The sequence below is a fragment of the Stegodyphus dumicola genome, chromosome 1 (assembly GCF_044657685.1).
Source record: "Stegodyphus dumicola isolate Sdum_Otavi_A_Nest chromosome 1, ASM4465768v1".
In the NCBI taxonomy this organism is placed as follows: Eukaryota; Metazoa; Arthropoda; class Arachnida; order Araneae; family Eresidae; genus Stegodyphus; species Stegodyphus dumicola.
Genome location: NC_140768.1, coordinates 63327810 through 63353626, shown reverse-complemented (window position 1 = coordinate 63353626; position 25817 = coordinate 63327810). Strand labels below are relative to the sequence as shown.

Sequence of the window (25817 nt, the reverse complement as noted above, 5' to 3'; positions counted from 1 at the left end):
AGTCACAGTTTAATGTCACAGTCTGATGAATGATTGCTATGTAATGAAAGCCAAATAAATATGGGATCCGAAAAACTTATTGTCTACTGGTAAAGATGTATAGGCATATTTTTCAAAGATGTTTCGCTGCCTCTGGGACTGGAAATATAGATTCTATAGAAAATAGTATTGCTGAGTATAAATATATAAATGTACTTAATGAAAGCCTGAAAGCGTATGCAAAAGACTTGGAATACAAAATACATTCAAATTCTATTAGGATAACGATGCTTAACATAAACAGCCCTAAATGTTTACTTGTGGTATACAACTGTTCTGAAGTTGTCGAAACTCCTCTATATTCTCCAGACTTAAATCCTGTCGAACATATGTGTAGTGAGTTGGAGAAAGAATAGGAATACATCACATTTCTTCGAAGCTCTACTTAAAAGCAATTCCTGCGAAAGAATAGCAAAAATAGGACATTCTTACACAAAACAAAGTTAGTTGAATTCATGCCAAAGCGAATGAAAAGTGTAATTCTAGCTAAAGAATATCCAACAAAATATTGAACAGGCCGTTATTTTCGTGCTTTTATTAAATACAAATTGTTTTTCAAAATATTCGAATATTGAAAAGGTTTAAAATAAAACTTTTATTAGAATAGAACTTGAATAAAAACGCACTTCTTGTGCTTAATAATATCAACCATCCCTTGTGGCGAAATAACTTAAGTAACTATCAAATTCAAAATTAAAACTAAGCCTAGTAGTAAAAGACAACACAACTGATTTTAAATCTAAGTTGGCTCAGAACTTCTCACCGACGTAACCGTTAAATATTGGCAGCAATACGCAAAGCCAAAGAATTACAATCTTATCAAAGCTCGCAAAATCTAGTAATCTGTGTCTCGAGAGGCAGAAACACGCTTTTTCTTACAATGTAAATACCTCAGCTTACATACTTTCTAATAAATTTTCATTTCTGGTGAGGAAACGGAAAAAGAGAAGTTATAGTAAAGCTCTAAATCATAATAACTGGCTAATTAAAATAAAAATACACCTAAAACTTTATGATTGACATAAATAGAACTACGTGAAACATTTATGAATGTATAAAGAATTTCATACATTTTATGAATATATGAAACTTTTATCAATGATTTAAACAGAAAATATTAAAACAGTAAACAATATCTTATCGTTTGAATAAACATAAAAAATGAAATAGTATATAGAAGATAGCGGTCTGTATGTTATTAAAAACATTCACCACCACTAATCAATTTTATTTTTTGATGCAGACAAGAAGTAAAATTAAAATTTAGTGATTTATATATTATTGTGTATTAAAACGTTATTTATTTACCACATTTATAGTATAAAATAATACTTGTTTCAAGATGTTCTTAAAGAGAACTGATAAAATAACTTTTTAAATGCTTTATGCGGATGAGTGAGGCATTTTTAGCATCGCAGATTTTATCCATCGGTGGTTAACAACAATGTGCTCTTGTGTTTCTGATCTTTACTTATCACAGGGGGATTTTATCGTTAATTGAAAACAATAGTATCTGTAAAAAGTGAGCTTTCAACTGGTTTTTGGATATAGTCAAATATTATTTTAAATTTTTTTCGATCCCATAATTGTTTTGTAAGGAAGAAATGTTCTGCTGTCTTATTATAAGTAATTGTCAAAGCTCAAGGGCAAAGAAAGTTTACTGATTGGTCAAAGGTCATACAGAAATTTCTCTATTACGACATCACCGCTTTTAGGATACGTCAACATTCGGATATGTCTTGTTTTCTCTTACTCTTTTTATTGGCACTTTGAAATCATGCCGCTTGAAGATGAAATGAATTAGAGATTCTTGCCATTACGCAATAAAGTTTTGATTGACAGTTGGCTATTATAATTTTTAAAATGAATGATATTAATGCAATTATATTTTTGCGTACGTTTATTCATTTCTGCATATTTCTTTTTTATTTTAAGCAGAAAGTCGATTCTTAAAATTTGAGAAGTCAATGGAATTATTATTACTCTTTGCTGAATGCAGAGCTCTTTACAGCTGAGGAAAATTTAAGGCTATTACGTTCATAATGTTGCTTTTTATTCTGCTACGGCTACATACCTTTACCATCTCAAGTAGTCCCAATTCCCATCCCTTCCCTGCCTCACCTACAGTCGAATAATTAAAACCACTGAGAGTTCGACTCACTTTCGGCTCCAGGGCTAATAGGCTGGCTACATGGTTGTTTTTTCACGTATTTAACTTGAATACGGGCCAATTTCCTTCACAAAATCCTTCAAGAAGGTATCCCTTCTTTTAGACAGATAGCCACCGTGTGTTTTGTCTCATTCAAATAACCTAACGTAAACCATCCATTACTTAAATACAAAATATTTATTAACATGTCAACTTAAAAAAATTTTTCTAATGAAAATTTGTCTTACAAAAGGTTTTCTTTAATACCAGAAAGGCATAATTTGGATATTTTTATACACTCCAACAAGAAAGAAAAAAGTCAATTACTGTTAGCCATTGCGTAAATTGCAAGTTTCCAGACAGCTGCCATTCCACTTGACATTACATATTAATTCGCCTTTCAAATTTTAAAGGTACTTAAATAAAATCAAATAAATAAAATCTGAAAGCTTTCAGATTTTACTTTACGCCCAAAGGGGCGTTTTTTTAACGTTTTGTGGGCTACCTTTATTTATTAAATATCAAGTTCTTCGCACTTAAATCATAAAATTCAATTCAACAGCAATATCGCAAATAATTTTAAAATGAGCATAGCTTTAGAATTTCTGATACAGAGTCCCGCGCTGGAGATAAAAATGTTTTATTTTTCCGTACAGTATTGCCACTGCTCTCTTTGAAATCGTTGAGTTTGTTAATCAGAAATTCGTTAAAGTGTTAAAAAATAGGAAATCAATAATAAAACAAATTTCAAATTCGGGCTTCCAGATGCCCATATTCCGATGGAGACGTACTTTATTCCAAATTTGATGGCTCTAGGTACCGTTGCTTTATCGCAGAGCGGGAAACATACATACATTAATTCAGATTCTTCATTATTTAAGTTCTTTAAACATAATGAGGGGCTCTAATATTTGGCGGCAAAAATTTGAAAAGGAAATCGACATTTATAGCGAATCAACGCGAAATACCAAAACGAAATTAATAGCTATTGTAGGCTAACGCCCTTTGGGCTAAAAACTGAAAGCTTTCAGATTTTATATTAAGCCTAAAGGGGCAATTTTTCATTTACACACACATGCACGTTTCGAGAGCATTTTGACTAACTCCCCTTTGGGCTAAAATTATTTAAAAACAGCATATCTTCAGAATTCCCGATAGGAAGTCTTTGGAGATAAAACTGTCTTATTCCGTACAGTGTTGCCACTGCTCGTTTTAAAATTGTTGAGTTTGTTAATAAAAAATTTGTTAAAGTTTTACAAAATATAAAATAGATAATAAGAAAAATTAGAATTTTAAAATTCCGGCTTCCAGGTGCCCATGTTCGGGTGGAGGATTACATTATTCAAAATTTCATGGCTCTAGGTACTGTGGGTTTTTCACAATTCGAGAAACGTACATACATTCATGAAGATTCTTCATTATTTACTTTCTTGAATTATAATACAGGGCGATAATATTTGGTGGCAAAAATTTGAAAAGTTATTTTAACTCTTTTAGTGATTCGACGCAAAATGCCATTTCGAGACTAAGAGACTAATAGCCCTTCTGGGTTAACGCCTCTTTGGGCTAAGAATAATTCTCTCTTATTCGCCAAAGATTAAAAATTTTCGTAAATGTTTGAAAGCTTTGTCTTACACAGGGTGTTTCATAGATTATGGGAAAACTTGGAGGGAGCGTACTAAAGCATGCATTTTTTTATAGGAATGTAGGGTCTAAAGTGACGTATTAAGGCAGAAACGAAAAAAAAAAACTACACGAGAGGAAAATGTGTTTATGTACAAAATCAACCTCAAAGTGCTTCTTTGTAGCAATACAGTATTCACAATAAATGTTCAAAATTGCGACCACCAACAGTAATACATGCTTGGTAACGTCGCAGAAGGGATTGACGAAGATTTGGAAAACGACAGGCATTTCGAGCACGCTTGCAGCAGCAATGGATAGTCGTGCAACGAGGTCCTCTAGTGAGTCTACGGGAGTTTCGTAAATAATGCTCTTCAGATGGCTCCATAAAAAAAATCCAAGCTCGATAAATCTGGCAAACGGGTCCACCACGGCCAATCCATTCGCCCGGAAATTTCCCATCCAAGTAATTGCGAACCCACACGTGGTTATGGGCTGGTAACCATCATGCTAACGAACCATAGTCCTTAGTCTCGAAATGGCGATCACGAACGACAGCCCGAACATCCTGTAGCAATTCCGGTAGCACCTCTTGCAGAAAAATATGATAACATAAGCCATTTGTACGTGCAGGTAAGAGGTATGAGCCTATGAGGTAGTCGTTAACAGTCCCCGCCCACACATTCATGGAGAAGCGGGTTTGGAATGCATGTGGACGTGTGTCGTGTGGATTATGAGTTGCCCACACGTGCATGTTGTGGCTATTGAAGATGCCGTCCTGTGAGGAAGTTGCCTCGTCCGTGAATAATCCGCATGCGCCGCACACTGCTGCAAGAGCCAATGACAGAAATGAACTCGAAGAGGGTAATCTGTCTCTTGCAGGGCTTGGACTCTCTGAAAATGGTATGGGTGCAAACCATTTTCACGCAATACTCTCCAAACGGTGGAATGACTCAGCTGCAGACGACGTGCAATAGCTCTTGTACTTGTCTGAGGTGATTCATGCACAATGTTCAAGATGGATTCTTCAATGCGAGGTTGTCGTGCACTTCTTCTTCCACTGCTAGTGCCAGAGGTTGCTTCAAATGACCCATTTTCACACAGGACCTATGCAACCTCTCGAACATTGTGTGCTTCGGCATACGCTTGTTCGAAAACCGTTCCTGGTACAACCGTAGCTCTGCTCTGCCGTTCCCATTAGCAGCACCACACATGAGATGCATGTCACCTTTTCCCCTGTGCGTAAACTCACCCATCACGCTCGACAGTTGCGAATGATCCTCTGATGTATCGGATCGCGGTTTGTCCGGCTCACTACCACTGCATTGCCAGCCAATCACAGCTGTAGTTCCTATTATTGTTAGTGTTCCCCTTTTTGAACATTTACTGTGAATACTGTATTACTGCAAAGAAGCATTTTGCTTTGATTTTGTACATAAACACATTTTCCTCTCGTGTCTATTTTTTTGCGTTCCTGCCTTAACCCGTCACTTTAGACCCTACATTTCTATACAAAAAATGCATGTTTTAGTACGCTCCACCACCCCTCCAAGTTTGTCCCAAGATCTATGAAACACCCTGTATAGCGAAAAGTATGTAGAGGAAAAAAGTATGAAACATCTTATTATAATTAACAGTTCGCAAAGAATAGTGACCTAGAAAACGCAAGGTAAACCATTAAACGTCGTGGGATGCTAAATAGGTAAGAAATTTATGAGAATAATATTTAACTTAGATTTAAGTAATTATTACGTTATTCTTTCATTTAAATTCTAAATCTGTATTTTCTAATAAATGTCTCTCACTTATAAAATCTGAGTCAATAGTAGCACTTTTACACCTAAATAATAATAATAATAATAATAATAAAATAAGTATTTGAAATAATGCATGAATGCAATGCCTTTTCGTGCAATTTAATCATAATCATCGTTTTCTTTGCAAGATCTGCATTTGTTTACCAAATGTGAATCAGTAAACGTTTACATTTGATTTGTTTTGCTTCTATTAGGCAGCATGAATTATTTATAATGTCTTTCCTTTTTTTTTTTTTTTTTTTTTTAGTTTGATTTCTTTCTTTGATTATAGCTATGTTCGCATCATCTATATTCCAAGGACTTTTTTTTTTTCGCCTTCAAGCCATAATTAAGGAACTGAAGATGCATTCAGCCGCTTCAGTGCTAATGAAAGTATTCAACTAGTTTAAAAAGAGAAAAAAAATAAGAAATGGTAACGTCTAGTACAATAAAAAGAAAAATGAGTGTAATTAAAAATACAGAAAGTGTGACATGTCTTCTTAAAGGTTAATATAAAAGAATAATAATAATGCTAATAATAACAAAATTGCTCCTTCATGAATGTCAATAATCTTTCTTTACAATTCAGCTTAGGGAGTTTTCGTTCGCGTAGTAAAAAGAGGGGTATGCAGAGATGATAAGTTATCTAAGAATTGATTTAAAATTAGATTTTTTAAAAGTAAATCACTTCAAAAAAAAAAAAAAAAACTGAAATATAAAACCCGAAAAATTTGCGATCTGAAAAGTTTACATTATAGTGTAACACTTTGAAGAAAAGAAAAGCTAAAGCTAAACAAAATTAAAAATATATAAAAAAATAAAAATCTGAAATGTTTTAGATTTTAATTTACGTCCAAAGGGGCGCTTTTTTTAACGTTTTGCGTGTTATTGTTTATTAAATAATATCATATTCTTCGCCCTTTAACCATAAAATTCAGTTCAACAGCAATATGGCATGGCTTTCTCTTTCTTCTGCAAATTTATCTCTTACGTATCATCTGTGAATTTGTAAGTTTATTTTATTTTGTGATGTGTTTGTTTTTTTTACTTACCTCTGTAAGTAAGTAATTTTAGGCTTCCCTGCCTCGTGAACTAAATCACACTGCAGGTCTACTCCCCCTTTGGGCACGTCGTTGAGGTTCAACCTCCACTATTACCCTCCAAGGGAGCAGCGCACCACCTGAATAAGACACCAGGCAGCACCGGTCGTCTAATGCTCCTACCAGTCGCTTGGGCGAGCCCGTCGCAGCGGGACATTACCCAGCGAACACGGGGGAAAACCCCCGGGCTACTAGCATGGAGGTAGGAAGTAAGGAGTCGCCCTAAACAAGTTTCTCCGTACCCTGCTCTGAAGCACCGGCGATCCCTACGTGGTGACCAAAACATTGGGTCATTTACCATTGAGTTCTATGGGATTTGACGCGTTCGGGTGTAAATATTTTGTAATTACGTCGCAAATATACATATAAATGTATATATTTTCTTTTTCTACAACACTTCAGAGTCCTAAGTATGTGAAAACAACATTTCATTCTGAACGGGATTAAATGCTATACTTTTCACAGGACAGTTTTCTCAGAATGGTTTAATTTGAATGAAATATTTTCACAAGTTTTCGTTAATTACATTAGAAAAAAAAATTAAGGTAATTCGATTTTATTCGGTTAAGGTACAAAAATTAAGATCTCACTTAAGATTACGTTCTTAAGTGCGCATCTCATAGCATTTGCTTTACAATACCTTTTAACAGATTGCTTTCCAATACGAACAATTCTTGCTTAAATAGTTTTATAACGTATTTGTCAACAGGATTTCAAAATATGTTTACAATTCAATATTAAGGTTATTATATATTTAGATAATATTTATAATCATTATAAATTAGATACATTTAATCATTAGATTTCTTCACAGTACTATCACAGTTGTTTATAAGTGAATAAATTCTTCATTTCAAATACATTTATAAATAATTTAATGAATATTTAAGTATTTTGTCAAAGGCAGATACATGCTTTTTGCAAGCACATGCATAAATACCCATACATATTTCCTATTTATCATTTCCGGCATGTGCAAATCTTTAATTTCTGTGCATTCACTATATTTTTCGTGTAAAGTAATTTACACTAATTTAGCATACACTCGAAAGTTTTACATAAAAATATATATGAATATAATTTGAATGAAAATTATAAGTATTATTTTTAATACCCACTCAAAGGTCAGTTTTTCTTCAAAATTCCCCCACGATGGCATCTCTCTCTTTAGGCAGATAGCCCTTGCATGCGTTACTCTATTTAATAAAAACTTAATCTGACCTATGTGCCTAATTACAAATATTTTAACATACATAATTTTATATTTACATTTAGCCATCAAGTTTCAAACTTTTCAAATCTTCTAGAAAATAAATTTTGGCAGATCTCTTTTAGCAATTTTCTTAAAATCTATATTTTTGTAGTGCAACAGCTTAGAATTTTATAAAACAAATTCATAATCAAAATCGCTGTTGTTAGTTATCGAAAAATAACCAAGATGTGATTTTTGCGTAAATCTCAGTAAACTATACAAATTGCTATTATCCATCACACTATGAATGTTTCTTTCATGCGAGAGTGTCCCTTTTTCGATTTCTATGGAACTGTCGTGTGTCGAAATACTATCAGAATTTTGTCAAGCGAGCTTCTGATTGTAAACAAAAAACACCCCGTCTGGTGACCCAAGCTTCAAAGCAGTGCTTCACTTCTAGCGCGGAATGGCCCCTCCTCCCTTTCCTACCTCCATGGCTACTAGTACCACGCCGCGCTAGGACGTGCCAGACTCCGAGGCCGGCCAATAAGTAACCTTTCCCAGAGCCTTCAGAACCACCAAGTTCATAAATTTTATAACCCTGTGGCCGAGACTGTCTAGGTACAGATCCTAGCCAGTAGCTTCGCAGAGTTCTCTACGTCGACCCCCCGGGGGGTTACCTCTGTAAGCCTTGTGTAATACTATGTGGTGCACAAGGATTTAAAATTTTCAATAAAAAAATAAAATAAAATAAAAAAACAGCAATATGGCAAAATAATTTTAAAATAAGCATATCTTTAGAATTCCCGATACACAATTCTGCACGCTGGAGATAAAAAGGTCCCCCCCCCTGTAGAGTATTGCCATTGCTCCCTTTTAAATCGTTGAGTTTGTTAATCAAAAATTCGTTAAAGTTTTACAAAATATGAAATAGATAATAAAACAAATTCCAAATTTGGGCTTCGAAATGCCCATATTCGGGTGGAAACGTACGTTATTCAAAACTGGATGGCTCTAGGTACCATTCTTTTATCACAATGCTAGAAGCATACATACATTTATGCAGATTCTTCATTATTTAATTTCTTTAAATACAATACATTACAATAATATTTGATGGCAACAATTTGGAAAGTTAATCGAACATTTATAGTGAACCAACGCAAAGTGCGAAAACGAAAATAATAGTCCTTCAGAGCAAATTGCCTCTTTGGACTTATTATGCAAACAAATTTTGCTTGTCTTCTCAAATAAAAATAATATCTACAGATTCATAAATTCAGTGCAAATTCATAAAATTAAATTTTTATTATTGAATAAAATTAAAATGCAACGCAAGAAGAATTTTAATTTTATGAATTTTATTTAAATTTTTTTTAATTTTAAAGTATTTTAAAGAAATAATTTTATTTTTTAAATTAAAATGCAATGCAAGAAGAATTTTAATTTTACGCCCGGCTCGCATTTGTTTAGAACACTTGTATTTTTGAAATTTATTTGCATCAATCTCGTATTAAATATTAATATAGACTTCAGATTTTTTTTCATGATTTTATTTTCAGATTATTTATTCTCTACTTTAAGTCTGCAAATCGCAGAATAGGTGCCATCAAAATATCCCTTGTAATAAGATAATTCATTAAAACACTTTAATCAGTTATTCATATAATACACTCATTTGCAAAAAAATCGAAGCTCCATGAAGGAAGTGTTTGTTTTTGATGAAATTGAATATGTGTATAGCTCATACACAGATAATAAAATGGTTAAAAATTCAAGGTCATGCTACCTGTTCACAGCTCACAATCACCCATTGAGTGTTCAAATTAGTAGTTGGTCTAACCGCCCCTGGCGGCAATGCATGCTTGAATTCTTCGAGGCAAGGAGTGGTAGAGGTTCCTAATGTCATCCTGCGACATATTCTGCCAGGCATTCATCAGTTGTCGCTCCAGATCTGCGATATTTTGTGGTGCCCGAATCTGGCGGCCTACCATGTCCCAGATATGTTCGATTGGTGAAAGGTCTGGTGACCTTGCTGGCCAAGGAAGAGTATCAACCGCATGGAGACAGTCCAGAGATATGCGAGCGGTATGAGGCCTGGCATTATCTTGTTGGAAAATGGCCCCAGGATGACGTGCCATGAAAGGTAATGCAACCGGTCGCAGGATGGTATCAACATTCGTTCAGCTGTTAAAGATGTACGGAGGATGACTTAAGATGACCTGCTGTCATACGAAAACCCTGGTGTGATAGCGCCCCACGCTATCACACCAGGGGTTATTGGCTGTATGCCTTTGTAAAACAATTGGGACTGCTGGCCTCGTACTCTCCAGACACGAAGGCGGTGGTCATCTGTTTCAAGAGTGAAGCGGGATTCATCGCTGAATATTATACGATGGCAGCCTTGATGATCGGCTGCGATACCACTCCAGACGACTCCGCCGATGTTGTGGGGTCAAAGGCAAACGTCTTAAAACCCTCTGTGAACATAACCCCGGCTCAGACAAGCGCCGTGAGATGGTGGACGGTACCACGGAAGATATAGACGTGGTTGTAGTGCGTTGAATAGTCGACAATGATACCGTTGGGGCGATTCGGTCCTGGGGAACAATCATCCTATTTTGCCTCACATTTGTACTCCTTTCCTTTCCAGAGCCTTAATTTCGTCGGCAGTTTTCTTGTAGCAACAATTGCTGCCAACATGTTTGCACAGCAGTGTCCATACGCTGTAGGTGGCGGCCTATTGCTCGGTATGACCATTCAGCTTCACACAACCCTACAATGCGACCACGTTCGAAGTCGTTTAGTTGTCTGTAAGGTCTTCGATATCGTCGTAATGGCACATTTAGTTGCTTCTTTACGGAATTACAGTGGCAGCAACAAAAAAGGATAAATTTTCCGCCTCGGTTACTGGTTTTATACTTTGCGAATTGCACACTAGAAATGCTCGCTATGATCGCAATTCCTATTCATTTGCATGTTCGATCAAGATGTTTTTTCATACCAAATTTCGTCACGATCACAAAAATCCTTCTTGGGGCACTCGAAAGTTTTATTGAGAAGTTTCGGCAAGCGAAGTTTGTTATCATAATTTTTTGTTTTTGTTTTAAAATGAAAATACATCACAGGAATTATCATCTGCATTTGGAAATTATTAATTGTTTAGCAAAGTACATTAAAATTTCCTTTTCTAAAGTGAACTCAGAAAGACGTATCATAAGTTAAAGACAAGTTTTATCAGAAATTCAATTATTCATCATTTTGGTAATGGGAAATTACTCAAAATATCCAAAACGTACTTGATGTAAAGTTTTCAACAGTTTTGGAGGCTATAAAACGAAGTAAATTGAGTGAAATTGTTAAAAAAATCCGAAGTCTGGGCCACATTCCAAGCTAATGAGAAGATTTATCCTACGAAAAATCAAACAAAACACAAAAATTAGTGAAGTAAAACTTACAAAGGATTTAGAAAAATGGCTTACAATAAAAGTTAACCCTGAAACTGGGTGAAGAGTCATTAAGGCACATGGATACAATGGGTAATCTAGAAAATTCTTCGTCATTACGAAAATAATGGCTTTTGCAAAATACATGGTACGTAAAGATTTATTATATTGGACGAATGGTACATTTGCCGACGAGTTAAAATTTAATAAATGTGGGTTCAGTTTACGAATTATTGTGTGACGAAAAGCGAATCAAAAATTAAATCCGAAAAACTTGCACTGTAAAAAAAAAATCTGTAAAGTTACTAAGAAAAGTCGTGGAAACTGGGATGCCATGGATTATTTGAGTAATCAAAACAGGAATTTTCTTAGTAACTTTACAGAGATTATACCTGTAATGGTTACAGATGTTTGACATGTAATGTTACAGGAAGTTATTCTGTAGGCATAACAAAGTTTTTGTATGTTGATTACCGAAGCATATGCCTGTAAAGGTTACAGATCTTCGATCTGTAATGTTACAGGAAATTATCGTGTAAGTATAACATGTTTTTCATATGTGATTTATCAATGTAAACATCTGTAAAGATTACAGGAAATAATAGTGTAAGTAGATCGTAATTTTTGAATGTGAATTACTAAAGGGAATATTTGTAGATTACTAGTGTTCTGCTTGTAAGGTTATTGCAAGTGATTATGTAAGAACATGTATTTTCATGTGAAATTTTAAAGGATATATATGTAAAAGTTGCAGATAATTTACTTAAAAGTTCTTCCAAATAATTATGCATATAGAACATATTTGTCTTATACAAAATACAAAAATGATGTATTCCTAAATATTAAATATTTTGATTGTAATATTACTATAAATAATTACACGTGTAGAACATATGTTTTATGTGAAATGTCTACAGCTACTGCTTGTAACAAAATATGCTGCATTTATTTATTTGTGGGGAAGTTATGTAACTTTAAATATTAAGTTTTTTTTTTAAGGAAAAATACCTTAGATTTTCTAAAAGATATACAACATTTTCTTTCAAAATATTTCCAATGTTAAAAAGAAGCTCAAATTTTATGTTTTTCTTACATCTGCATTACTTTCCTTTATTGAATTTTAAGACATCTCAAAGTTACATATGCATCACGAAATAACTGGAAAAAAAACTTGTGTATTAGACTTAATGGTTTTTTGGCAATAAATTAGTAATGTTCTAGAATTCCCCCGCTGAACACTGGTAGTTCGGTCCGAGGTTCAAATCCAGCGAATGGGCTGGTTGTATGGGTATTTTCATGGTTTTCTCCATGTGTAACATGTATATAAGTCAGTTTCCCTTCGAAAGTCCTCCACAAAGGCATTTCTCCACTTAGGCAGATAGTCCTAGTGTGCTTTGCCATACTTAAGTAAACTAAACCAAATCATTCTCCTTATACCCAATAGTGTAATCTAAAGAGACTGCAATTGGATATGATTACAGTAAAAAAATATTTTAATGAAATTGTTTCAATAAACAATTCTAAATATTTTTTCAAATTCTAAAAAAAATTACTTATGTAACTCAACAATGAACTTAAATTCAGTTATCACAAGTTATCCAAAATTATTTTCATGCTTAATTGCATTATTCATTTTAATTACAACATATAATTCTTTTAGGCATAAATGCTTTTTAATCTCTTCTGCTACTGACCATTAATTGAAATAATAGATTAATTAATCGGACAGTTGTACAGGTATTTTCCCAGATTTAAAACGTTATTAATAAATTACATTCTTCTCACTGAATACAAAATTGAAGAATTAGTTAGTCCTAAATTTAATTTTTCAAGTATTCTTTCTACTAAAACATTTATTGCCTACAGGCAGCCAGACAGTAAGCTGAACACTAGCATTTGGCTCTAGATTTAAATCCTAGAGAATGGGCTGCCTGTGTAAATGTTTGTGTAACATGAAGTTTTCCTTAAAATATTCCTTTCCTTGGACAGATGGCCCTCTCTTGCTTTGTCATATTTCAAATAATCAATTCAAGCATTTAATGTAGGTATGACTTCACAACTTCGTCCCAAATTCTAACTGAAAAATTGAACAGAATCCCCTGATACTGTGTCTATAATACATGATGAATATAGAATGATCTTAAAAATTTAAGGAAGAAAATATAATGTATTTGGAAATTCCTTGATCCTATAATTATATTTTTCTCTGCTATGCCTAGAAAATTAAGAAAAGAATGTAAAAACTGAAGATAAAGAATTCAGCATTAATAATTGATATGATAGTAGTAATAAACTAAAAATTTTTAATGAAAAATTGATAATGCATAATGGCTCCTTAAAATTTTAATTTTCTATCCTACTATTAATGGAACTAATTTATCACTATAATCAAAATGACTCAGATTTTCTTTCTTTAACTGATGTCAAAAATACGATGATTATTTCAAAATTCCTGTGGATGATTTAATGGTTCTCAAAATTTTCTATTCATTTATTAAATGCTTCAGATTAATGTTTTTGTTATCATTATTTCAAACGACTTTTTAAATCTTCGGGAAAAATGTTTAAATCTTCATTCAACAAAATTATATTTTTAGATAGATTTTTATGGAATAAAAAATTCTGTAAGATAATATTCATTCACACAAGATATTAACTTAGTATTTGCTCATTACTTTACAAGTATTCGATGAAGCCTTTTAGTGTAACATACAGGTTACATAAGGAACCATTTCATTTTAACGTAATATTCCATAATCATATATTTTATTTCAAAAAATATCATATTTTGAAAATATTGGATATTGCAATGGATTTCGACTCTTTATTCCAATACACAGAATATAGAAACAAAAATAGGTTTATTTTTATTTGAAAACTATCCAAAAGGAAAATAAAATAAAAAATAGGTAAAATTTATATTATTGTTATTTTTAATTATTCATAGTTTTGAAGGTGCAGTCCTCTTCTTCTTAGGATTCAAAGCATGGCTCCTAAATAAAGAAAAAATCACATTCGTTAGAAGTACATAACATATTCTAAATTTGTTATGTGACATTTTAATTTAGAATCTCTTCATAATAATTGCATGCACTTGCATATTCCAAATGATTTAAATCTTTTTTTAAATTAAATAATTAAATTGCAAACAAGATTCCTTTTGGTCCTTTCATGAAATCATAAATTGCATGTATCATCCATTTTTGAAGCAAAAACAGTACAAATTTAAATAATTCAGAAATATTGCAGAAAATAATTTGAGGTTTATTAGATATTTACTATATTTATTTGTAATATAAAATAAATCTGTAAAGTAGTTTTAATAATGATCAGATTTTTTTTAAGATTAATTTCTCTAGAAATTGAAATGTATTAAGGTAGCACTTCTCAATCTGTGGATCATACAGCTTGCCCTCATGGTCCTCCGAAGTTTCCAAAGGAGACAAAAAAATTTAGTTGAAAAATCTCAGAGTTTAAAAAGTTACATATGACAATCATCTATCACCTTTTCTCGTAAGATAGACATTTTATGAAATTTATTATTGGTTACCCTACTTACAGACTTCCCACTCAGTCTTAGCAGTAAAAGATGGATTTAAAGCACTATAACTGTGGTACTTACCACCATATATCCAAATATACTATCATATATCCACTAAGACTGTGGTCTTACCATCATATATCCAAATATAGAAGAGCCATGCAAGAATTACAAATCATCCTTCTCATTAATAATCTTGAAATATTAGAAATATAACTTTTCTTCAATGGACTTAAATATAACGGATTTTAATTATATATTAAAATATAAGTGTACTAGTAGTAATATATGCTAAAAAATTGCTTTCGAAGGGAACAGCAGCAAGGTGATTCACAAATTATGATAATTCACATAATCTCTATTCGAAAAAAGTTTGAGAAACGCTGAAACAGGAGAATAATTAAATTATGGTTAATACTGGTAATTTCAGCCACATGCTTTAAGCTTGATGATCAACATTAAAAAATTCTCAGAAAGTGTTAGATCAAAAACTACTTTTCCACATAATATCAACTTATACGTAACAGCATTTAATACTTAGCTCACTGGCAAAATATACAAAATTTTGAAATGCAAGTATATATATATAAGGCCAATAATATAGTTATCAACAATTAATGCATGAACTTCAATACTTACACAATTAACAAACACATGAACAATGATGTTACATGCATTCATCCTCTGAATTAACTAGTCAGTTTGGGTATTTTCTATCTTAGATGTCGCAAAAATTGATCATGGATTTAATATTTTAAATGTTCCTCTCATAGACATTTTAATACTTGTATTTTTTACATAGAGTGTCATCTTTAGTTTTACAGATATTCATTTGTTCACTTATTACGATTAGGTTTTACAGACAGAACAGATGATACCTGATTACATTAAGTGATATTTAAGACAAACTTACTTACTGGTACTTAACACAGTTGCTAGAAAAATATTACATAGTGAAAGACAGGGTACAAAGTCAGAATCTGAAAACTTATTGACTTACACTAAGCTATTTAATGCTTGAAATATTTATGATTAGATAATATCTTTTACATCATCAATATCTAACAGTGATATGATATACTTTAAGTATACAGTTAAACCACTCTATAACTTTTCCATAATTTTGTACAATTTTGATATTTAATGGAGGTGGTTACTTCACAAAGCATGATTCTCAGTGATAATTAATATCAATGTTTGTATCACCAGAATACTTGACATAATCACTTAAAGAGGTATAGTTGCTAAGGAAGGTTTTTCTATACTTCAAACAATGGTTTACATATTTTAAAAAGTATATTTTTCTGACACTGTTATTTAAAAAGTGTATAACTCCTTCTACTCTTAAGCATAAAAATTTGAAATTTTAATGCTTAAGAGTCATTCATTTAGTTGTAACTTACAGGAAGATATCTTAAATGCCTAAAATGTTTTAATTTATGAAAAACAGCAGTTAGAGTATATTGAAGGGTGCTCCCTGTATTATCAAGGAAGCGCAAGTTTGTGCAATTCTCTGATGTTTTCTTAAGTGAAAATAGGTCGATGTGTACATGGATAAAGTCAAGGGAGTGCGCGATGCCAAGTTTGTACAATTCACAGATTTTTTTTTAAGTGAAAATAGGTCGATGTGTACATGGATACCGAGTATGTGCAATCTGTCTTCGTGTAGCGGCGGTTTTTGGCATACAAATCGTCGCTACACAAGCCAAAATAACATGGTCAAAGAATTGCACAAACTCGGTATCCATGTACTGCCAAAAATCGCCAAATTTTGCCAAGGGGCACCCATAAATATGCTTTTACCAAAACAAGCTTTAAGGCATACTGTCAATTACATTTTAAATTCCAGTGATTTTTCAACACTAGTTCAAATACTCTAAGCATATGTTTGCATAAGTTACATAACTTTTGCATCAGCAAAATTTATAACATAGCAAATATGAACTATGAAAAAAAATATTTGAGCTTACCTTGACCCTTGGATTTACTAAATCTATGACACTTTTAACGCCAAAGAAATTCGATGACCGAAAATACGCGATGATTTATTTAATCTGGTTTTAAAATGGGTCATTTTAAGTTTGGCTATATCAACAACATATTACTCAGTATTGTTGGATAGTGAATTTGTAATTCTTTTTCATTCTTGAAATATATACACATGACAGAATTGGAATAAAAATTTTAGGTTTTTCAGATGAACTCATAGATTGAACTAATTTGTTGAATTTTATCAAGTAGTTCTTAAAAATACAACCAACGATTAATTAAAACCAACTGCAATTCAAATGGATACTCTTTGTCAAAAAGGAGCAGTAGAACTTATTTTAAACATTCAGCAATAAATAGTTTTCTGAATATATTTTTTAGCGTAACGGCAGTTTCAAACATAATAAAGAGAACAACATTCATTTTAATGAGGATAATTTTGAAAATAATTCACATTAAAATATATCTGAAAGAGATTTTTAAATGAAAAGATGACACAAAATAATTATTTTCAAAAAATACATGTTATCTCAGATATAGAAGAAATTTGGCATTGAGCTGAGTATTGAAATTAATATATGCAACTGACGTATCATTACTAATATTTCCATGATTTGATATTGAATGCTATAACTATTAAATATTAGCAAATGCATTTTATAATGAACTTTGCACCAAAATTTATAGTAAATTTATATGTAAATTTACATTGTAAGTACTAGAATGAATGTTGTACCATTTTATTAATATTTTACTTTTCAACAAGCATAAAGGAAAAAATAGAATTTTTTTTCTTTAATGTTCCTAGTATGTTACATCATAGTTAAAAATATGTCAAAGTCACGGCATTTCGATTGCCTTTTGTAAATGTTGGTTATAATGTAACTTAATAGATGCTTTATAAGTTGGTAAAGACTGTCCTGGATTAAAACTATCTTTAACACAAAAAATAATATACATTGAATACTTTTACAAATATGTAATTGCTATCCGACTATAGAATCTTTTAAGGCGAACTTATCGCATGTATTAATGAAATGATATTCCATTTTTAATGTATGTTAAGTTATTTTGTCGAATTTTTTAAATATATTACATTTAATTTTCTTTTTCGTTGAGATTAATAATAACATACATAGTGTAATAATGCTCTGAAAAATATTCTAAAGCAGTTCACGCTGGGATTAATGATAACATGTATGGAATAATAATGTTACATCTGTCAACAAAATGAAAAATATAAATATTCTAACGCGATATGTTTTAAAAGATACATAAATATTTAACATGAGAAATTATTAGACTATAGATAGAACATTAATATTAAGCTTATTTGTTTTTAAACTAACATATTAACAAATTTGTTTCTGTTTATAAATATGAGCAGTTTAACTGCAGACGCATGCAGATGTAACGAATAAAAGTTGTTATTTTACTAAATGGAACACAAGCTCTGTGACTTGTAATACTGTAACAATAATAATGTATATACTGTAACAATAATTCAACACAGGTTTATTTAGGAGCATTAGAATTATAAGCTAAATATTAAAAGAATTTAATTATAGATAGTGTAAAGAACATAACAAATACATTACATAAAATTAGTAAAATACACGTCAAACACTATTTCGAACTTACCTCGACCATAGCAAAAATAATGGCTTAACATGGCGATTATCGTTGAACTCTCCCGCTAAGACGCTGTTTTTCCACCTTCTTCCTGATTGGTTCTTCTCTCTCAGCCGTTTTAAGCCACGTGATCACACGCTACGGACAAAATCCAAGCAAAACTTCTTGAAAAACTCCTGTAGAGTTTACAGTTTCGTTTGGTTCTGTGTTCGTTACAGGTATTTCCTTCGTAATTGTTCGCATTTCTGTAACTATACAAGACTTTTGTCTGTAAACTTCGAGGTTTTTTTTTACAGTGTAGTGCTTATTTTTAATCACTGGAGCGGAGGCCTAATGGATGTTAATTAGATAGTTTGAAAATTATATGTATATTAATTTATAACTATTAAGTACATTTAAAAAGAAGCAAAATGTAGATTTAAATTATTATTACATGCGCACGGGTTCGTAATATTGGATGCACACAGAAGCAATGATAGCTTGATAAATTTTATTTTTTACCAAAAGAAAGACTTTAAAGTTCTGGAACTTTCCACAAAAAATACTCGCACAGCTCTTCCCAGTATCACAGAGCACAATCAGTAGTTACATTTTAAACTACAGTAGTCCAATTATCCGAATCAATTGGGACCGGACCCTATTCGTATAATAAAAATTTCGGATAATTGGATTTTTTCAGAAGAAAGGATCTACGCACACTTTAATTATTGTATATACTGTGAGTTGAAAATGGGAGGAAAAAAACTATTTTTAAAGAAAAAGAAGTTCTAATTAATTAAAATGAAAAGGCAACATTTTTACGTACATGTTATGTGGCGTATTGTACAGTACTTACAAGAGCTAAAAGTCATTGCTTGCTGAACATCTCGGTCAAAGTAAGCTGTTTGACAGTCTCATCCTTTTTCAGGCAACCAAGTCGCGCGTTCGCTTGACAATGAGAAGTTGTATGTGCTCACATTCGGACTGACGCTCCATCCCGTTCAACGCAATTTCAAGACCCGCGTTGGTCCCGTGTCTGCCTCAATTTCGACATAAAGTTCCTTTTCTTCCTCGACACTTTTTTCTCTCACACATTCAATAAGTTCATCATAATTTTAGAATTTGAAGCACAGAGCCTGGCGAATCACACACCATCCATTCTGCTGTATTCTCTGCACTAACTTCTGAACATCCAGGAATTTTCAAAAGAATGTTTCTTCATTATACGTCATCCTCACCTTCTCCTGTCTCTTCCCTTTCCTTTTCTTGAGCTTCTTTTTCCTTTTCCTCCTTTTCCTTCTCTTCTTCAGTTGATTCTGAAAAATTCTGAAATTCTGAAAGCAATTCGGATAGTCGGAGTTCGGATAATTGGAGTTGTACTGTACTAAAAACGTTAAACACAGAGAAATGCAAAGCGCATCTAAAGAGAGAAGCTCTCACGGGCATCTCGATACTCCGATGTCGGCTCTAAACTAACAACTGAAAACTGATGCTCGCTTCGGTCTCCTATAGTTTTCCGCTGTCAGCCGGGAAATTTCGAGTGCTTTCTTTTTTTCGGATTCTCGTCAAATTTGACCGCACAAATTAGTAGCCAAAACCATCGCCAGCTTGGCGCTATATCGCTAAATTAACGAGATAATTCATATTAAATAGACTTGTTCCTGTAACCTTATTGTTGTGAAACTGATTAGTATCTTTCACATTAAAAATAAATCTCCTCTTCATTTGACGTACGAGGTGCAGATGGCGTTGGCTGCCATCGAAGTAGAAAAAAAAAAAGGTTTTTTTTTTTCGGCCCTCGTGATGTGAGCGGATTGAGATGTTTTAAAACTTTAGGGGACAGTAAAGTGTCCCGGAAATTGTTATAATGTATATATTTTAGTATAATTGTATTATGTTGTAGTGTAGACATAATATAATAATATGAATCGACTTCATCGAGTTTTTATTTCCGATGCATCAGCATTAGTTTCCATTCATCATCGCACTACCCAGGTAAGTAAGTAAGTTTTGTCTTTTGTTTTCTGGATTGCTCTGTATCTTGAATGAGTGAAAGAAATATTTTTATTTTAATGATGAGGCTATGTTTTAGTAATACTATAAAGTGGCGTTCGCGACAGGATTTTAAGAAATAAACTTAAAAAAAAATTATTTTAAGAGTTATAGATAGTTTTTGATGTATTAAAGTATAATTAAGTTCGAAATCGGAACTATTTTGTAAAGCATTTTGTTTTATTTTGAAAGTAAACTGTGGAAACTTTAAAGGCTCTGAAACTTAAACGAACAGGTTTAAGCACTTCTTTTGCAAAAACTGCTAATATTTTAAAAGCGGTGTTAGTAAAAGAAGATTTTTCTGTAGATTTAGTAAGAGATAAACTTAGTAAACTACAAAATGTATTTTTAGGTATAAAAATATAGATGATAAAATTACTGATTTGTTAACTGAAGACGGGGAAAACCTTAGAGGATGATGTTGCTAAAGAAATCGAAAGTCGCGAGGTGTATTCTAAAGATTTCATAACACTAACTCGGCAAATTAATGAAAAATTGCAATTTTCAGATGAAATCAATTTAGAAACGAGACCAAATGATGGTGCTGGTATTTGTTATAGTAAGATTAAACAGTATAGACTTCCGAAAATCGAACTTAAGAAGTTTGATGGGGAATTGATAAATTGGCTACCGTTTTCGTCGCAGTTTTAAAAAATTCACACTGACCCTGATTTATATGAAAGTGACAAATTTTCCTATTTGATTCAATGTATGAAGCCCGGATCACGTACTAAAGAATTTATTGAAAGCTATCCGATGACTTCGGAAAATTATGATAAAGCTGTTTTAGCATTGAAGGAACGTTTTGGGAAACATGAATTATTAGTAGAAGTGTATGTTAGGAAACTAATTAAATTAATTGTTTCTAATGTGAAGGCAGATCACAAGGATAAATTACCTCTTGATAAACTGTATGATAAAATTGAAGCTCAGTTGAGAGCCTTAGAATCTTTATGTCTTAAATCGAGCGAAAACACATCGTGTCCGATGGTGGAATCGTGTCTCACCGAGGTTGTTTTAAAGGCGTGGCAAAGGAGTTCGCTCTTTAACCAGCCTGAAGGAACTGATCTTTCTCGCCTTACGAACTTAATGAAATTTTTAAAGGCTGAAGTGGAGGGTGAGGAGAGATTAAAATTGGCACGTAATGGACTCGATGGTGTTAGTCGTAAAGAAAGCTATCATAATAAAGCAAGGAGGGAAACAAAAAGTAAATTTTAATTTAAGAAACAGGCTAATGTTCCCACTGCCACAGGTTTTCTTACAATTAAAGAACATACTTTTTTTTTTGTGGTAAAATGCATGATAGTAAAAATTGTTACGATGCACGTTCATTATCTCTTAAGTAAAGGATTTCTAAAGTTAAAGAGAAAAAACGTTTAAAATACTTGGAACCAAATCATATGGCAAAGTTCTGTAAACAGTTTGTTAGGTGTTTTCCTTGTGGTAAATCACACTCAGTTATTTTGTGTTCAGAAATTAATAATGAAACTGAACCTCCAACAGAAAAATCAGAAATAGACAACGTACACGCGGCTACAGCTTTAATGACTTTATGCGTAAGAGTAGCTGGTGTCAGAAAGCATAAAGATGTTACTCTTAAAAGTAGTCAAAGTACTCTTAGATTGTGGTTCCCAGAAATCGTACATTTTGAAATCATTAGCCACTGAATTGGGATTACCAATTGTCTCCAAAGAAAATGTTGCTCTTTTTTTATTTGGAGGTGCCAGAAAAGAACCAAAGTTGCATAACAAAGATCGGGCAAAATTATGTTCAGCCAGTCCGCGTAAGTATTCAGATATAGAGTTTAAATTTTTAGATCAAGACATAATATGTGGGGATATACCTCGGGTACGCAGGGGTCTGATCTTAAAAGAATTAAAACGAAACAACATTTGGTTGTCGGATTTGGGAGCAGATTGTCCAACAATAGAAATGCTCATCAGTAGTGATATTTATGGAAAAATTCTCACGGTATCAGTGAAACAATTAAAAGGAGGACTAACAGCAGTTCGTACGAAACTTGATTGGACATTTTGTGGTGCATTGGTTGAATTTGTTAATCACAAAGATAAAGATGCTTCCATTTTGTGTGCAAGTTTAGTAGGCCACGACTTTAAAATCCCCGATCTTTGGAACTTAGAAACGATCGGAATATTAGATGCTCATCAGAATTCAACTAACACTGTTGAGGAAGAAATTGCCCACGAACAATTTTTCAACTCTTTCCAGAAACGAAGATGGTCGTTATTGTGTCGGATTACCTTGGTTAGTACATAACGCAGAATTGCCCTCAAATCGTAACATAAAAAATATTGTTTAGTGTTACCCGAAAACTCAAGTCTTTACATAAATATGAAGAATATGATAGAAATTTCAATGAATGAATGGAGGAGGGTGTAATTGAAATAGTACCAGACGATGAACTGAATTCTAAGGGGCACTACTTACCGCATCACCCAGTATTTAAACCAGACAGTGTCTCGACTAAAATAAGACCTGTTTTTGACGCATCATGTAAGGTTAATAGATCGTCTTACCTTAATGAGTACTTAGTAAAAAAACCAAATTTAATAGAAGAAATCCCTTCAATTTTGTTAAGATTTAGAGAAAAATGCATCGGCGTAACCTCTGATATTCGGCGTGCATTTTTACAGATAGAATTACGAAAAGTAAATAGGGACCTTTTAAAATTTTTATGGTGGGAGAAAGATAATGTCCTGAAGGTTTTCCGCCATACGAGGGTAGTTTTTGGAGTAAAGGCCAGCCCTTTTCTATTAGTGGCGGTTATTTCAGTTCATTTGACAAAAGTACCAAAGAAACAAATTTCTATTGCTCAGAAATTAAATAAATCCTTTTATATTGATAATTGTGTGACTTCTGTTGATAACGAAAAGGAGCTTGTGAATTTTGTGAAATATTCCACTGAAATAGTAGCTGAAGCAAAAATGGACTTACGTATGTGGACTTATGGCCCAGTGGAAAAAAGATGTCGAACTAACCCAAAGCGCTTTGTGCACTGAGTCCAAAATAATGGTGAGAGAATTCTGTATCAGTTTTAGGGATTATGTGGGCAGAAAAGAAGATAACCTTTATATTGAAATTAAGGCTGGATTGGTTTCGGACAATATTTGTCTAAAAGAGAGGTTTTGTCATTAACGCAAACAATGTTTGATCCTTTGGGTTACTTGACACCTGTTTTATTCCCTGAAAAATTACTGCTACAGGAAATTTGGGCGATAAAAGAAGACAGGGACACTCCATTACCAGATAGTATCAAAAGTAAATTTTCGAGGTGGTATAATAAATTACAAATTTCGAACAAGTTGAGAATACCGTGACGTATAGGTTGTGGAGATAGAAGTTCCTGGACACTTCATGTATTTTGTGATGCTAGCCAGCATGCTTATGCCACAGTAATATTTTTGAGATGTGAAACTATAAAGAAGAAACATTAGTCAGTTTTGTAATGGCTAAGCCTAGAGTCGCACCCTTAAAAGAACTTACTATTTCCCGTCTAGAACTTATGGCATGCCTTTTGGGCGTGGGTCTTTCCAAATATGTGACAGAAGCTCTTACATTAGATGACATCCAGAAATATTTTTGAGCCGATTCCCACCACGGTCATATCTTGGATTCAAAGAAATGATGCACGGGGGACTTTTGTGGGTAGTCGCGGGAAGGAAATTTGCACTTTCACTAAAGCAAATCAGCAGTCATATGTACCGGGTTATTCTAACCCAGCTGATTTAAATTCTCGTGGATGTCCCCTCTTCACTTTTCTGAATTAAATTGGTAGAGAGAGCCTGTTTGGCTCAGAGGCCTTAGAGATAGCCGGCCAAAATTAGAGGTTAAGCCAAATGAAACTTCAGTTTTTTCAGAGCGTAAGAAAGGCATAAATTTAAATGTAAATTTTAGTAGAACTACAAAAGCGGATAAAGTTAAGTAGTGTGAGAAGTTCTCTAAATTTTCAAAAATGTTAAGAGTTTTAGGTTGGATAAAGAGATTTATCAAAAATTGTTAAAAGAAAATTGTAAATAATTCCTGCATTCCCTGTATTGTTAAAAGAAAATTGTAAAATTCCTGTATCTCGGAAGCCTTTCCTGTCTGTTTCCGAGATACAGGAATCTAAATTCATACTTCTTTCACTTTTCAGGGAGAGAGTTTTCCAGAGAATGGAGACTCCATCAATGCTCTTTTGACAGTACGAGATCAGAGTGGCTTAAGATGAGTAAAAACGAAAATCACCGAACGAGATGATTCTTATGCATTCCGGTACCCGATTTTATTACCTATAAAGCATTATATTGTTGACTGTTTAATTAGAGATTACACTTTAAAGCATTCTCATGACAGCGTACAAGCATTAACTGTTAATATTAGAGAAGAATTCTGGATCATTCCTGCAAGACGAAGAATTAGATGGGTGGTAAAACAGTGCGTCCGTTGTAAACGATTTTCAGCTAAACCTCCAGCTAATGCACCCATTCGATTACCATTAGACAGAGTTCGAGATGCTTTCGCATTTAAAGTTACCGGCATAGATTTATGTGGCCCTCTAATTCTCAAAAATTAAAACAAAGCCTGGGTAGTACTGTTTACATGTGCTGTGTATCGATGTGTACATTTGGAGCCAGTGACATCCGTAAGTACCGAATGCTTCGTTCAAGCGTTTCGTCGGTTCGTAGCCAGGAGAGGTCGTCCATCTATAGTTGACTCAGACAACGGCACAAATTTCGCCGGTACATCTGCATTGCTGAAGAACGTCGATTGGGTAAAGGTAAATTGCTCACGAAACTTTGCATCCCATTACTTGGAAGTTCATTTCGTCCACTGCTGCTTGGTGGGGTAGATAGTGGAAGCGTCTATTCCGTACAATCAGAAAAGAATTTGATTGTGAGAGTTTTAGGACAAGCTGCAATCAATTACGAAGAGTTACTCACCATCATCTGTGATGTGAAAGCCGTAATAAACCACTTACTCCACCACCACTTGTCGACCACTTGCTTATGTATTAAATGACTCTGAGGATCTTCTACGATTAAAACCTTCCATGTTCTTACAGGACATTAAGGTTTCAAGTACAGCAGATTTGGATGTCTTAGCTCGAAATAAACTCTTGGCTCGTCAGCGTTTCTGCCAGGAGCTTCGAGAACAATTTCGAAACCGTTTCCGAAAGGAAACTTGGAAAGTTAGTACAAAAACATGGACAAAAGGACTGTGAATTGAAAGTCGGAGACATCGTGCTAATAGGTTGTCAGAACCTTAAAAGAGTGAACTGG

At 33.2% G+C, this 25817-nt stretch overlaps 1 long non-coding RNA gene across 1 annotated transcript; it reads right to left on the bottom strand.

Annotated features, from left to right (window-relative positions):
* Positions 1-14094: 14094 nt before the first annotated feature.
* On the bottom strand, positions 14095-18588 carry LOC146999105 (uncharacterized). The gene is made up of 2 exons (XR_015039422.1): positions 18517-18588; positions 14095-14338 (listed from the first exon to the last, which is right to left on the bottom strand). It is a non-coding gene; the product is annotated as an uncharacterized LOC146999105 (long non-coding RNA).
* Positions 18589-25817: the final 7229 nt, after the last annotated feature.